General features: G+C 35.8%; 8 non-coding genes across 8 annotated transcripts; all 8 read left to right on the top strand.

The window, feature by feature from the left end:
- The first annotated feature begins 2740 nt into the window (after positions 1-2740).
- TRNAQ-UUG (transfer RNA glutamine (anticodon UUG)) lies at positions 2741-2812 on the top strand. Its single transcript has one exon. It is a non-coding gene; the product is annotated as a tRNA-Gln (tRNA).
- A 1698-nt stretch (positions 2813-4510) lies between these two features.
- TRNAQ-UUG (transfer RNA glutamine (anticodon UUG)) lies at positions 4511-4582 on the top strand. The gene has a single exon. It is a non-coding gene; the product is annotated as a tRNA-Gln (tRNA).
- Positions 4583-6266: 1684 nt separating this feature from the next.
- Positions 6267-6338, top strand: TRNAQ-UUG (transfer RNA glutamine (anticodon UUG)). The gene has a single exon. It is a non-coding gene; the product is annotated as a tRNA-Gln (tRNA).
- Positions 6339-8036: 1698 nt separating this feature from the next.
- On the top strand, positions 8037-8108 carry TRNAQ-UUG (transfer RNA glutamine (anticodon UUG)). The gene has a single exon. It is a non-coding gene; the product is annotated as a tRNA-Gln (tRNA).
- An 806-nt stretch (positions 8109-8914) lies between these two features.
- Positions 8915-8986, top strand: TRNAQ-UUG (transfer RNA glutamine (anticodon UUG)). The gene has a single exon. It is a non-coding gene; the product is annotated as a tRNA-Gln (tRNA).
- An 820-nt stretch (positions 8987-9806) lies between these two features.
- TRNAQ-UUG (transfer RNA glutamine (anticodon UUG)) lies at positions 9807-9878 on the top strand. The gene has a single exon. It is a non-coding gene; the product is annotated as a tRNA-Gln (tRNA).
- Positions 9879-10696: 818 nt separating this feature from the next.
- Positions 10697-10768, top strand: TRNAQ-UUG (transfer RNA glutamine (anticodon UUG)). Its single transcript has one exon. It is a non-coding gene; the product is annotated as a tRNA-Gln (tRNA).
- A 1698-nt stretch (positions 10769-12466) lies between these two features.
- TRNAQ-UUG (transfer RNA glutamine (anticodon UUG)) lies at positions 12467-12538 on the top strand. Its single transcript has one exon. It is a non-coding gene; the product is annotated as a tRNA-Gln (tRNA).
- Positions 12539-13568: the final 1030 nt, after the last annotated feature.

Here is a 13568-nt window from a genome sequence, read left to right as displayed (position 1 = left end):
CCAAATGTACCTAAAATAGGAGAACATTCAGTATTTCAAAGATCAGCTATATTGAGTAGAGGAAGAGTCTATTATAAAGGGTTCTATGGTGTAATGGTGAGCACTCTGGACTTTAAATCCAGCGATCCGAGTTCAAATCTCGGTGGGAACTAACTTTGTTCATTTTCCTCAAAGTTTTAGGATAGCTTATCTATATTGAAACTTTCTATAAATCCCATCAACTTCAGTGGTTTCTTTACTCCAAACTAATTTTGAAACTGTTTCAAATCAGTTTTCAACTGGAGAGATGTTTGTCAAACATTTGGAAATAAGAAAAGTTGCAATAAGAATGCAGTAATCCATCACTTGTGCTATGGTTTTTAGATATTCTGGTTTTTAGAATTTACTTCTTCAGTGTGCACTATTTAGAGTAAAGGTCTGGTCTTCTTCTCTTCTTAAAACTTAGTCCCCAGTAGATTCAATCACCAAAAAAGGTCCTGATTGATTAAGTTGCCTTTGCATTTCTTAGATTTGCCATATTGCTATATTTGAGAAAAAGTTTTCTCTGTATGCCATATAGAGAAATGCTGCATCAGCCAAAGGATGACATTTTTGTTTATTCCTAACATGGATTTAAAAATTCTCTGTTTTGTATGTGTCTATGATGTTCTCTAGCAAGTTTCAAGGGCTGCTAACTCTAGTCAATGCCATGTGTTGATCCCAGTCTTCATGCACTTTGTTGCTGGATAAAATCCTTTCTTGGCATTTCTTGTAGGACAACAAGAAAAAGCACATGGCCTATATGGGGATCAAACCCATGACCTTGGCATTATTAGCTCCACGCTCTAACCAACTGAGTGAACCAGCCATACATAAAAGCATCAGCAAACACAAAAATGCCAAATGTACCTAAAATAGGAGAACATTCAGTATTTCAAAGATCAGCTATATTGAGTAGAGGACGATTCTATTATAAAGGGTTCTATGGTGTAATGGTGAGCACTCTGGACTTTGAATCCAGTGATCTGAGTTAAAATCTCGGAGGGACCTAACTTTGTTCATTTTCCTTAAAGTTTAATTTTCAAAGTTTTAGGATAGCTTATCTATATTGAAACTTTTTATAAATCCCATCAACTGCAGTGGTTTCTTTACTCCAAACTAATTTTGAAACTGTTTCAAATCAGTTTTCAACTGGAGAGATGTTTGTCAAACATTTGGAAATAAGAAAATTTGCAATAAGAATGCAGTAATCCATCACTTGTGCTATGGTTTTTAGATATTCTGGTTTTTAGAATTTACTTCTTCAGTGTGCACTAATTAGAGTAAAGGTCTGGTCTTCTTCTCTTCTTAAAACCTAGTCCCCAGTAGATTCAATCACCAAAAAAGGTCCTGATTGATTAAGTTGCCTTTGCATTTCTTAGATTTGCCATATTGCTATATTTGAGAAAAAGTTTTCTCTGTATGCCATATAGAGAAATGCTGCATCAGCCAAAGGATGACATTTTTGTTTATTCCTAACATGGATTTAAAAATTCTCTGTTTTGTATGTGTCTATGATGTTCTCTAGCAAGTTTCAAGGGCTGCTAACTCTAGCCAATGCCATGTGTTGATCCCAGTCTTCATGCACTTTTTTGCTGGATAAAATCCTTTCTTGGCATTTCTTGTAGGACAACAAGAAAAGCACATGGCCTATATGGGGATCAAACCCTTGACTTTGGCTTTATTAGCTCCATGCTCTAACCAACTGAGTGAACCGGCCATACATAAAAGCATCAGCAAACACAAAAATGCCAAATGTACCTAAAACAGGAGAACATTCAGTATTTCAAAGATCAGCTATATTGAGTAGAGGAAGATTCTATAATAAAGGGTGCTATGGTGTAATGGTGAGCACTCTGGACTTTGAATCCAGTCATCTGAGTTCAAATCTTGGTGGGACCTAACTTTGTTCATTTTCCTTAAAGTTTAATTTTCAAAGTTTTAGGATAGCTTATCTATATTGAAACTTTCTATAAATCCCATCAACTTCAGTGGTTTCTTTACTCCAAACTAATTTTGAAACTGTTTCAAATCAGTTTTCAACTGGAGAGATGTTTGTCAAACATTTGGAAATAAGAAAATTTGCAATAAGAATGCAGTAATCCATCACTTGTGCTATGGTTTTTAGATATTCTGGTTTTTAGAATTTACTTCTTCAGTGTGCACTAATTAGAGTAAAGGTCTGGTCTTCTTCTCTTCTTAAAACCTAGTCCCCAGTAGATTCAATCACCAAAAAAGGTCCTGATTGATTAAGTTGCCTTTGCATTTCTTAGATTTGCCATATTGCAATATTTGAGAAAAAGTTTTCTCTGTATGCCATATAGAGAAATGCTGCATCAGCCAAAGGATGACATTTTTGTTTATTCCTAACATGGATTTAAAAATTCTATGTTTTGTATGTGTCTATGATGTTCTCTAGCAAGATTCAAGGGCTGCTAACTCTAGCCAATGCAATGTGTTGATCCCAGTCTTCATGCACTTTGTTGCTGGATGAAATCCTTTCTTGGCATTTCTTGTAGGACAACAAGAAAAAGCACATGGCCTATATGGGGATCAAACCCATGACCTTGGCATTATTAGCTCCACGCTCTAACCAACTGAGTGAACCAGCCATACATAAAAGCATCAGCAAACACAAAAATGCCAAATGTACCTAAAATAGGAGAACATTCAGTATTTCAAAGATCAGCTATATTGAGTAGAGGAAGACTCTATTATAAAGGGTTCTATGGTATAATGGTGAGCACTCTGGACTTTGAATCCAGCGATCCGAGTTCAAATCTCGGTGGGAACTAACTTTGTTCATTTTCCTCAAAGTTTTAGGATAGCTTATCTATATTGAAACTTTCTATAAATCCCATCAACTGCAGTGGTTTCTTTACTCCAAACTAATTTTGAAACTGTTTCAAATCAGTTTTCAACTGGAGAGATGTTTGTCAAACATTTGGAAATAAGAAAAGTTGCAATAAGAATGCAGTAATCCATCACTTGTGCTATGGTTTTTAGATATTCTGGTTTTTAGAATTTACTTCTTCAGTGTGCACTATTTAGAGTAAAGGTCTGGTCTTCTTCTCTTCTTAAAACCTAGTCCCCAGTAGATTCAATCACCAAAAAAGGTCCTGATTGATTAAGTTGCCTTTGCATTTCTTAGATTTGCCATATTGCTATATTTGAGAAAAAGTTTTCTCTGTATGCCATATAGAGAAATGCTGCATCAGCCAAAGGATGACATTTTTGTTTATTCCTAACATGGATTTAAAAATTCTCTGTTTTGTATGTGTCTATGATGTTCTCTAGCAAGTTTCAAGGGCTGCTAACTCTAGCCAATGCAATGTGTTGATCCCAGTCTTCATGCACTTTGTTGCTGGATAAAATCCTTTCTTGGCATTTCTTGTAGGACAACAAGAAAAAGCACATGGCCTATATGGGGATCAAACCCATGACCTTGGCATTATTAGCTCCACGCTCTAACCAACTGAGTGAACCAGCCATACATAAAAGCATCAGCAAACACAAAAATGCCAAATGTACCTAAAATAGGAGAACATTCAGTATTTCAAAGATCAGCTATATTGAGTAGAGGAAGATTCTATTATAAAGGGTTCTATGGTGTAATGGTGAGCACTCTGGGCTTTGAATCCAGTGATCTGAGTTCAAATCTTGGAGGGACCTAACTTTGTTCATTTTCCTTAAAGTTTAATTTTCAAAGTTTTAGGATAGCTTATCTATATTGAAACTTTCTATAAATCCCATCAACTGCAGTGGTTTCTTTACTCCAAACTAATTTTGAAACTGTTTCAAATCAGTTTTCAACTGGAGAGATGTTTGTCAAACATTTGGAAATAAGAAAATTTGCAATAAGAATGCAGTAATCCATCACTTGTGCTATGGTTTTTAGATATTCTGGTTTTTAGAATTTACTTCTTCAGTGTGCACTAATTAGAGTAAAGGTCTGGTCTTCTTCTCTTCTTAAAACCTAGACCCCAGTAGATTCAATCACCAAAAAAGGTCCTGATTGATTAAGTTGCCTTTGCGTTTCTTAGATTTGCCATATTGCTATATTTGAGAAAAAGTTTTCTCTGTATGCCATATAGAGAAATGCTGCATCAGCCAAAGGATGACATTTTTGTTTATTCCTAACATGGATTTAAAAATTCTCTGTTTTGTATGTGTCTATGATGTTCTCTAGCAAGTTTCAAGGGCTGCTAACTCTAGCCAATGCCATGTGTTGATCCCAGTCTTCATGCACTTTGTTGCTGGATAAAATCCTTTCTTGGCATTTCTTGTAGGACAACAAGAAAAAGCACATGGCCTATATGGGGATCAAACCCGTGACCTTGGCATTATTAGCTCCACGCTCTAACCAACTGGGTGAACCAGCCATACATAAAAGCATCAGCAAACACAAAAATGCCAAATGTACCTAAAATAGGAGAACATTCAGTATTTCAAAGATCAGCTATATTGAGTAGAGGAAGAGTCTATTATAAAGGGTTCTATGGTGTAATGGTGAGCACTCTGGACTTTGAATCCAGCGATCCGAGTTCAAATCTCGGTGGGAACTAACTTTGTTCATTTTCCTCAAAGTTTTAGGATAGCTTATCTATATTGAAACTTTCTATAAATCCCATCAACTTCAGTGGTTTCTTTACTCCAAACTAATTTTGAAACTGTTTCAAATCAGTTTTCAACTGGAGAGATGTTTGTCAAACATTTGGAAATAAGAAAAGTTGCAATAAGAATGCAGTAATCCATCACTTGTGCTATGGTTTTTAGATATTCTGGTTTTTAGAATTTACTTCTTCAGTGTGCACTATTTAGAGTAAAGGTCTGGTCTTCTTCTCTTCTTAAAACTTAGTCCCCAGTAGATTCAATCACCAAAAAAGGTCCTGATTGATTAAGTTGCCTTTGCATTTCTTAGATTTGCCATATTGCTATATTTGAGAAAAAGTTTTCTCTGTATGCCATATAGAGAAATGCTGCATCAGCCAAAGGATGACATTTTTGTTTATTCCTAACATGGATTTAAAAATTCTCTGTTTTGTATGTGTCTATGATGTTCTCTAGCAAGTTTCAAGGGCTGCTAACTCTAGCCAATGCCATGTGTTGATCCCAGTCTTCATGCACTTTGTTGCTGGATAAAATCCTTTCTTGGCATTTCTTGTAGGACAACAAGAAAAAGCACATGGCCTATATGGGGATCAAACCCATGACCTTGGCATTATTAGCTCCACGCTCTAACCAACTGAGTGAACCAGCCATACATAAAAGCATCAGCAAACACAAAAATGCCAAATGTACCTAAAATAGGAGAACATTCAGTATTTCAAAGATCAGCTATATTGAGTAGAGGAAGAGTCTATTATAAAGGGTTCTATGGTGTAATGGTGAGCACTCTGGACTTTAAATCCAGCGATCCGAGTTCAAATCTCGGTGGGAACTAACTTTGTTCATTTTCCTCAAAGTTTTAGGATAGCTTATCTATATTGAAACTTTCTATAAATCCCATCAACTTCAGTGGTTTCTTTACTCCAAACTAATTTTGAAACTGTTTCAAATCAGTTTTCAACTGGAGAGATGTTTGTCAAACATTTGGAAATAAGAAAATTTGCAATAAGAATGCAGTAATCCATCACTTGTGCTATGGTTTTTAGATATTCTGGTTTTTAGAATTTACTTCTTCAGTGTGCACTAATTAGAGTAAAGGTCTGGTCTTCTTCTCTTCTTAAAACCTAGTCCCCAGTAGATTCAATCACCAAAAAAGGTCCTGATTGATTAAGTTGCCTTTGCATTTCTTAGATTTGCCATATTGCAATATTTGAGAAAAAGTTTTCTCTGTATGCCATATAGAGAAATGCTGCATCAGCCAAAGGATGACATTTTTGTTTATTCCTAACATGGATTTAAAAATTCTATGTTTTGTATGTGTCTATGATGTTCTCTAGCAAGTTTCAAGGGCTGCTAACTCTAGCCAATGCAATGTGTTGATCCCAGTCTTCATGCACTTTGTTGCTGGATAAAATCCTTTCTTGGCATTTCTTGTAGGACAACAAGAAAAAGCACATGGCCTATATGGGGATCAAACCCATGACCTTGGCATTATTAGCTCCACGCTCTAACCAACTGAGTGAACCAGCCATACATAAAAGCATCAGCAAACACAAAAATGCCAAATGTACCTAAAATAGGAGAACATTCAGTATTTCAAAGATCAGCTATATTGAGTAGAGGAAGACTCTATTATAAAGGGTTCTATGGTATAATGGTGAGCACTCTGGACTTTGAATCCAGCGATCCGAGTTCAAATCTCGGTGGGAACTAACTTTGTTCATTTTCCTCAAAGTTTTAGGATAGCTTATCTATATTGAAACTTTCTATAAATCCCATCAACTTCAGTGGTTTCTTTACTCCAAACTAATTTTGAAACTGTTTCAAATCAGTTTTCAACTGGAGAAATGTTTGTCAAACATTTGGAAATAAGAAAAGTTGCAATAAGAATGCAGTAATCCATCACTTGTGCTATGGTTTTTAGATATTCTGGTTTTTAGAATTTACTTCTTCAGTGTGCACTATTTAGAGTAAAGGTCTGGTCTTCTTCTCTTCTTAAAACCTAGTCCCCAGTAGATTCAATCACCAAAAAAGGTCCTGATTGATTAAGTTGCCTTTGCATTTCTTAGATTTGCCATATTGCTATATTTGAGAAAAAGTTTTCTCTGTATGCCATATAGAGAAATGCTGCATCAGCCAAAGGATGACATTTTTGTTTATTCCTAACATGGATTTAAAAATTCTCTGTTTTGTATGTGTCTATGATGTTCTCTAGCAAGTTTCAAGGGCTGCTAACTCTAGCCAATGCAATGTGTTGATCCCAGTCTTCATGAACTTTGTTGCTGGATAAAATCCTTTCTTGGCATTTCTTGTAGGACAACAAGAAAAAGCACATGGCCTATATGGGGATCAAACCCATGACCTTGGCATTATTAGCTCCACGCTCTAACCAACTGAGTGAACCAGCCATACATAAAAGCATCAGCAAACACAAAAATGCCAAATGTACCTAAAATAGGAGAACATTCAGTATTTCAAAGATCAGCTATATTGAGTAGAGGAAGATTCTATTATAAAGGGTTCTATGGTGTAATGGTGAGCACTCTGGGCTTTGAATCCAGTGATCTGAGTTCAAATCTTGGAGGGACCTAACTTTGTTCATTTTCCTTAAAGTTTAATTTTCAAAGTTTTAGGATAGCTTATCTATATTGAAACTTTCTATAAATCCCATCAACTGCAGTGGTTTCTTTACTCCAAACTAATTTTGAAACTGTTTCAAATCAGTTTTCAACTGGAGAGATGTTTGTCAAACATTTGGAAATAAGAAAATTTGCAATAAGAATGCAGTAATCCATCACTTGTGCTATGGTTTTTAGATATTCTGGTTTTTAGAATTTACTTCTTCAGTGTGCACTAATTAGAGTAAAGGTCTGGTCTTCTTCTCTTCTTAAAACCTAGACCCCAGTAGATTCAATCACCAAAAAAGGTCCTGATTGATTAAGTTGCCTTTGCGTTTCTTAGATTTGCCATATTGCTATATTTGAGAAAAAGTTTTCTCTGTATGCCATATAGAGAAATGCTGCATCAGCCAAAGGATGACATTTTTGTTTATTCCTAACATGGATTTAAAAATTCTCTGTTTTGTATGTGTCTATGATGTTCTCTAGCAAGTTTCAAGGGCTGCTAACTCTAGCCAATGCCATGTGTTGATCCCAGTCTTCATGCACTTTGTTGCTGGATAAAATCCTTTCTTGGCATTTCTTGTAGGACAACAAGAAAAAGCACATGGCCTATATGGGGATCAAACCCGTGACCTTGGCATTATTAGCTCCACGCTCTAACCAACTGGGTGAACCAGCCATACATAAAAGCATCAGCAAACACAAAAATGCCAAATGTACCTAAAATAGGAGAACATTCAGTATTTCAAAGATCAGCTATATTGAGTAGAGGAAGAGTCTATTATAAAGGGTTCTATGGTGTAATGGTGAGCACTCTGGACTTTGAATCCAGCGATCCGAGTTCAAATCTCGGTGGGAACTAACTTTGTTCATTTTCCTCAAAGTTTTAGGATAGCTTATCTATATTGAAACTTTCTATAAATCCCATCAACTTCAGTGGTTTCTTTACTCCAAACTAATTTTGAAACTGTTTCAAATCAGTTTTCAACTGGAGAGATGTTTGTCAAACATTTGGAAATAAGAAAAGTTGCAATAAGAATGCAGTAATCCATCACTTGTGCTATGGTTTTTAGATATTCTGGTTTTTAGAATTTACTTCTTCAGTGTGCACTATTTAGAGTAAAGGTCTGGTCTTCTTCTCTTCTTAAAACTTAGTCCCCAGTAGATTCAATCACCAAATAAGGTCCTGATTGATTAAGTTGCCTTTGCATTTCTTAGATTTGCCATATTGCTATATTTGAGAAAAAGTTTTCTCTGTATGCCATATAGAGAAATGCTGCATCAGCCAAAGGATGACATTTTTGTTTATTCCTAACATGGATTTAAAAATTCTCTGTTTTGTATGTGTCTATGATGTTCTCTAGCAAGTTTCAAGGGCTGCTAACTCTAGTCAATGCCATGTGTTGATCCCAGTCTTCATGCACTTTGTTGCTGGATAAAATCCTTTCTTGGCATTTCTTGTAGGACAACAAGAAAAAGCACATGGCCTATATGGGGATCAAACCCATGACCTTGGCATTATTAGCTCCACGCTCTAACCAACTGAGTGAACCAGCCATACATAAAAGCATCAGCAAACACAAAAATGCCAAATGTACCTAAAATAGGAGAACATTCAGTATTTCAAAGATCAGCTATATTGAGTAGAGGAAGATTCTATAATAAAGGGTTCTATGGTGTAATGGTGAGCACTCTGGACTTTGAATCCAGTGATCTGAGTTCAAATCTCGGTGGGACCTAACTTTGTTCATTTTCCTTAAAGTTTAATTTTCAAAGTTTTAGGATAGCTTATCTATATTGAAACTTTCTATAAATCCCATCAACTTCAGTGGTTTCTTTACTCCAAACTAATTTTGAAACTGTTTCAAATCAGTTTTCAACTGGAGAGATGTTTGTCAAACATTTGGAAATAAGAAAATTTGCAAAAAGCATGCAGTAATCCAATACTTGTGCTATGGTTTTTAGATATTCTGGTTTTTAGAAGTTACTTCTTCAGTGTGCACTAATTAGAGTAAAGGTCTGGTCTTCTTCTCTTCTTAAGACCTAGTCCCCAGTAGATTCAATCACCAAAAAAAGTCCTGATTGATTAAGTTGCCTTTGCATTTCTTAGATTTGCCATATTGCAATATTTGAGAAAATGTTTTCTCTGTATGCCATATAGAGAAATGCTGCATCAGCCAAAGGATGACATTTTTGTTTATTCCTAACATGGATTTAAAAATTCTCTGTTTTGTAAGTGTCTATGATGTTCTCTAGCAAGTTTCAAGGGCTGCTAACTCTAGCCAATGCCATGTGTTGATCCCAGTCTTCATGCACTTTGTTGCTGGATAAAATCCTTTCTTGGCATTTCTTGTAGGACAACAAGAAAAAGCACATGGCCTATATGGGGATCAAACCCGTGACCTTGGCATTATTAGCTCCACGCTCTAACCAACTGAGTGAACCAGCCATACATAAAAGCATCAGCAAACACAAAAATGCCAAATGTACCTAAAATAGGAGAACATTCAGTATTTCAAAGATCAGCTATATTGAGTAGAGGAAGATTCTATTATAAAGGGTTCTATGGTGTAATGGTGAGCACTCTGGACTTTGAATCCAGTGATCCGAGTTCAAATCTCGGTGGGACCTAACTTTGTTCATTTTCCTTAAAGTTTAATTTTCAAAGTTTTAGGATAGCTTATCTATATTGAAACTTTCTATAAATCCCATCAACTGCAGTGGTTTCTTTACTCCAAACTAATTTTGAAACTGTTTCAAATCAGTTTTCAACTGGAGAGGTTTGTCAAACATTTGGAAATAAGAAAATTTGCAATAAGAATGCAGTAATCCATCACTTGCGCTATGGTTTTTAGATATTCTGGTTTTTAGAATTTACTTCTTCAGTGTGCACTAATTAGAGTAAAGGTCTGGTCTTCTTCTCTTCTTAAAACCTAGTCCCCAGTAGATTCAATCACCAAAAAAGGTCCTGATTGATTAAGTTGCCTTTGCATTTCTTAGATTTGCCATATTGCTATATTTGAGAAAAAGTGTTCTCTGTATGCCATATAGAGAAATGCTGCATCAGCCAAAGGATGACATTTTTGTTTATTCCTAACATGGATTTAAAAATTCTCTGTTTTGTATGTGTCTATGATGTTCTCTAGCAAGTTTCAAGGGCTGCTAACTCTAGCCAATGCCATGTGTTGATCCCAGTCTTCATGCACTTTGTTGCTGGATAAAATCCTTTCTTGGCATTTCTTGTAGGACAACAAGAAAAACCACATGGCCTATATGGGGATCAAACCCGTGACCTTGGCATTATTAGCTCCACGCTCTAACCAACTGAGTGAACCAGCCATACATAAAAGCATCAGCAAACACAAAAATGCCAAATGTACCTAAAATAGGAGAACATTCAGTATTTCAAAGATCAGCTATATTGAGTAGAGGAAGATTCTATTATAAAGGGTTCTATGGTGTAATGGTGAGCACTCTGGACTTTGAATCCAGTGATCTGAGTTCAAATCTCGGTGGGACCTAACTTTGTTCATTTTACTTAAAGTTTAATTTTCAAAGTTTTAGGATAGCTTATCTATATTGAAACTTTCTATAAATCCCATCAACTGCAGTGGTTTCTTTACTCCAAACTAATTTTGAAACTGTTTCAAATCAGTTTTCAACTGGAGAGATGTTTGTCAAACATTTGGAAATAAGAAAAGTTGCAATGAGAATGCAGTAATCCATCACTTGTGCTATGGTTTTTAGATATTCTGGTTTTTAGAATTTACTTCTTCAGTGTGCACTAATTAGAGTAAAGGTCTGGTCTTCTTCTCTTCTTAAAACCTAGTCCCCAGTAGATTCAATCACCAGAAAAGGTCCTGATTGATTAAGTTGCCTTTGCATTTCTTAGATTTGCCATATTGCTATATTTGAGAAAAAGTTTTGTCTGTATGCCATATAGAGAAATGCTGCATCAGCCAAAGGATGACATTTTTGTTTATTCCTAACATGGATTTAAAAATTCTCTGTTTTGTATGTGTCTATGATGTTCTCTAGCAAGTTTCAAGGGCTGCTAACTCTAGCCAATGCCATGTGTTGATCCCAGTCTTCATGCACTTTGTTGCTGGATAAAATCCTTTCTTGGCATTTCTTGTAGGACAACAAGAAAAAGCACATGGCCTATATGGGGATCAAACCCATGACCTTGGCATTATTAGCTCCACGCTCTAACCAACTGAGTGAACCAGCCATACATAAAAGCATCAGCAAACACAAAAATGCCAAATGTACCTAAAATAGGAGAACATTCAGTATTTCAAAGATCAGCTATATTGAGTAGAGGAAGAGTCTATTATAAAGGGTTCTATGGTGTAATGGTGAGCACTCTGGACTTTAAATCCAGCGATCCGAGTTCAAATCTCGGTGGGAACTAACTTTGTTCATTTTCCTCAAAGTTTTAGGATAGCTTATCTATATTGAAACTTTCTATAAATCCCATCAACTTCAGTGGTTTCTTTACTCCAAACTAATTTTGAAACTGTTTCAAATCAGTTTTCAACTGGAGAGATGTTTGTCAAACATTTGGAAATAAGAAAATTTGCAATAAGAATGCAGTAATCCATCACTTGTGCTATGGTTTTTAGATATTCTGGTTTTTAGAATTTACTTCTTCAGTGTGCACTAATTAGAGTAAAGGTCTGGTCTTCTTCTCTTCTTAAAACCTAGTCCCCAGTAGATTCAATCACCAAAAAAGGTCCTGATTGATTAAGTTGCCTTTGCATTTCTTAGATTTGCCATATTGCAATATTTGAGAAAAAGTTTTCTCTGTATGCCATATAGAGAAATGCTGCATCAGCCAAAGGATGACATTTTTGTTTATTCCTAACATGGATTTAAAAATTCTATGTTTTGTATGTGTCTATGATGTTCTCTAGCAAGTTTCAAGGGCTGCTAACTCTAGCCAATGCAATGTGTTGATCCCAGTCTTCATGCACTTTGTTGCTGGATAAAATCCTTTCTTGGCATTTCTTGTAGGACAACAAGAAAAAGCACATGGCCTATATGGGGATCAAACCCATGACCTTGGCATTATTAGCTCCACGCTCTAACCAACTGAGTGAACCAGCCATACATAAAAGCATCAGCAAACACAAAAATGCCAAATGTACCTAAAATAGGAGAACATTCAGTATTTCAAAGATCAGCTATATTGAGTAGAGGAAGACTCTATTATAAAGGGTTCTATGGTATAATGGTGAGCACTCTGGACTTTGAATCCAGCGATCCGAGTTCAAATCTCGGTGGGAACTAACTTTGTTCATTTTCCTCAAAGTTTTAGGATAGCTTATCTATATTGAAACTTTCTATAAATCCCATCAACTTCAGTGGTTTCTTTACTCCAAACTAATTTTGAAACTGTTTCAAATCAGTTTTCAACTGGAGAAATGTTTGTCAAACATTTGGAAATAAGAAAAGTTGCAATAAGAATGCAGTAATCCATCACTTGTGCTATGGTTTTTAGATATTCTGGTTTTTAGAATTTACTTCTTCAGTGTGCACTATTTAGAGTAAAGGTCTGGTCTTCTTCTCTTCTTAAAACCTAGTCCCCAGTAGATTCAATCACCAAAAAAGGTCCTGATTGATTAAGTTGCCTTTGCATTTCTTAGATTTGCCATATTGCTATATTTGAGAAAAAGTTTTCTCTGTATGCCATATAGAGAAATGCTGCATCAGCCAAAGGATGACATTTTTGTTTATTCCTAACATGGATTTAAAAATTCTCTGTTTTGTATGTGTCTATGATGTTCTCTAGCAAGTTTCAAGGGCTGCTAACTCTAGCCAATGCAATGTGTTGATCCCAGTCTTCATGAACTTTGTTGCTGGATAAAATCCTTTCTTGGCATTTCTTGTAGGACAACAAGAAAAAGCACATGGCCTATATGGGGATCAAACCCATGACCTTGGCATTATTAGCTCCACGCTCTAACCAACTGAGTGAACCAGCCATACATAAAAGCATCAGCAAACACAAAAATGCCAAATGTACCTAAAATAGGAGAACATTCAGTATTTCAAAGATCAGCTATATTGAGTAGAGGAAGATTCTATTATAAAGGGTTCTATGGTGTAATGGTGAGCACTCTGGGCTTTGAATCCAGTGATCTGAGTTCAAATCTTGGAGGGACCTAACTTTGTTCATTTTCCTTAAAGTTTAATTTTCAAAGTTTTAGGATAGCTTATCTATATTGAAACTTTCTATAAATCCCATCAACTGCAGTGGTTTCTTTACTCCAAACTAATTTTGAAACTGTTTCAAATCAGTTTTCAACTGGAGAGATG

This window comes from Taudactylus pleione, unplaced genomic scaffold (genome assembly GCF_031769625.1).
Source record: "Taudactylus pleione unplaced genomic scaffold, aTauple2 ptg000085l, whole genome shotgun sequence".
Classification (NCBI taxonomy): Eukaryota; Metazoa; Chordata; class Amphibia; order Anura; family Myobatrachidae; genus Taudactylus; species Taudactylus pleione.
This window is presented reverse-complemented; position numbering and strand designations above follow the sequence as displayed.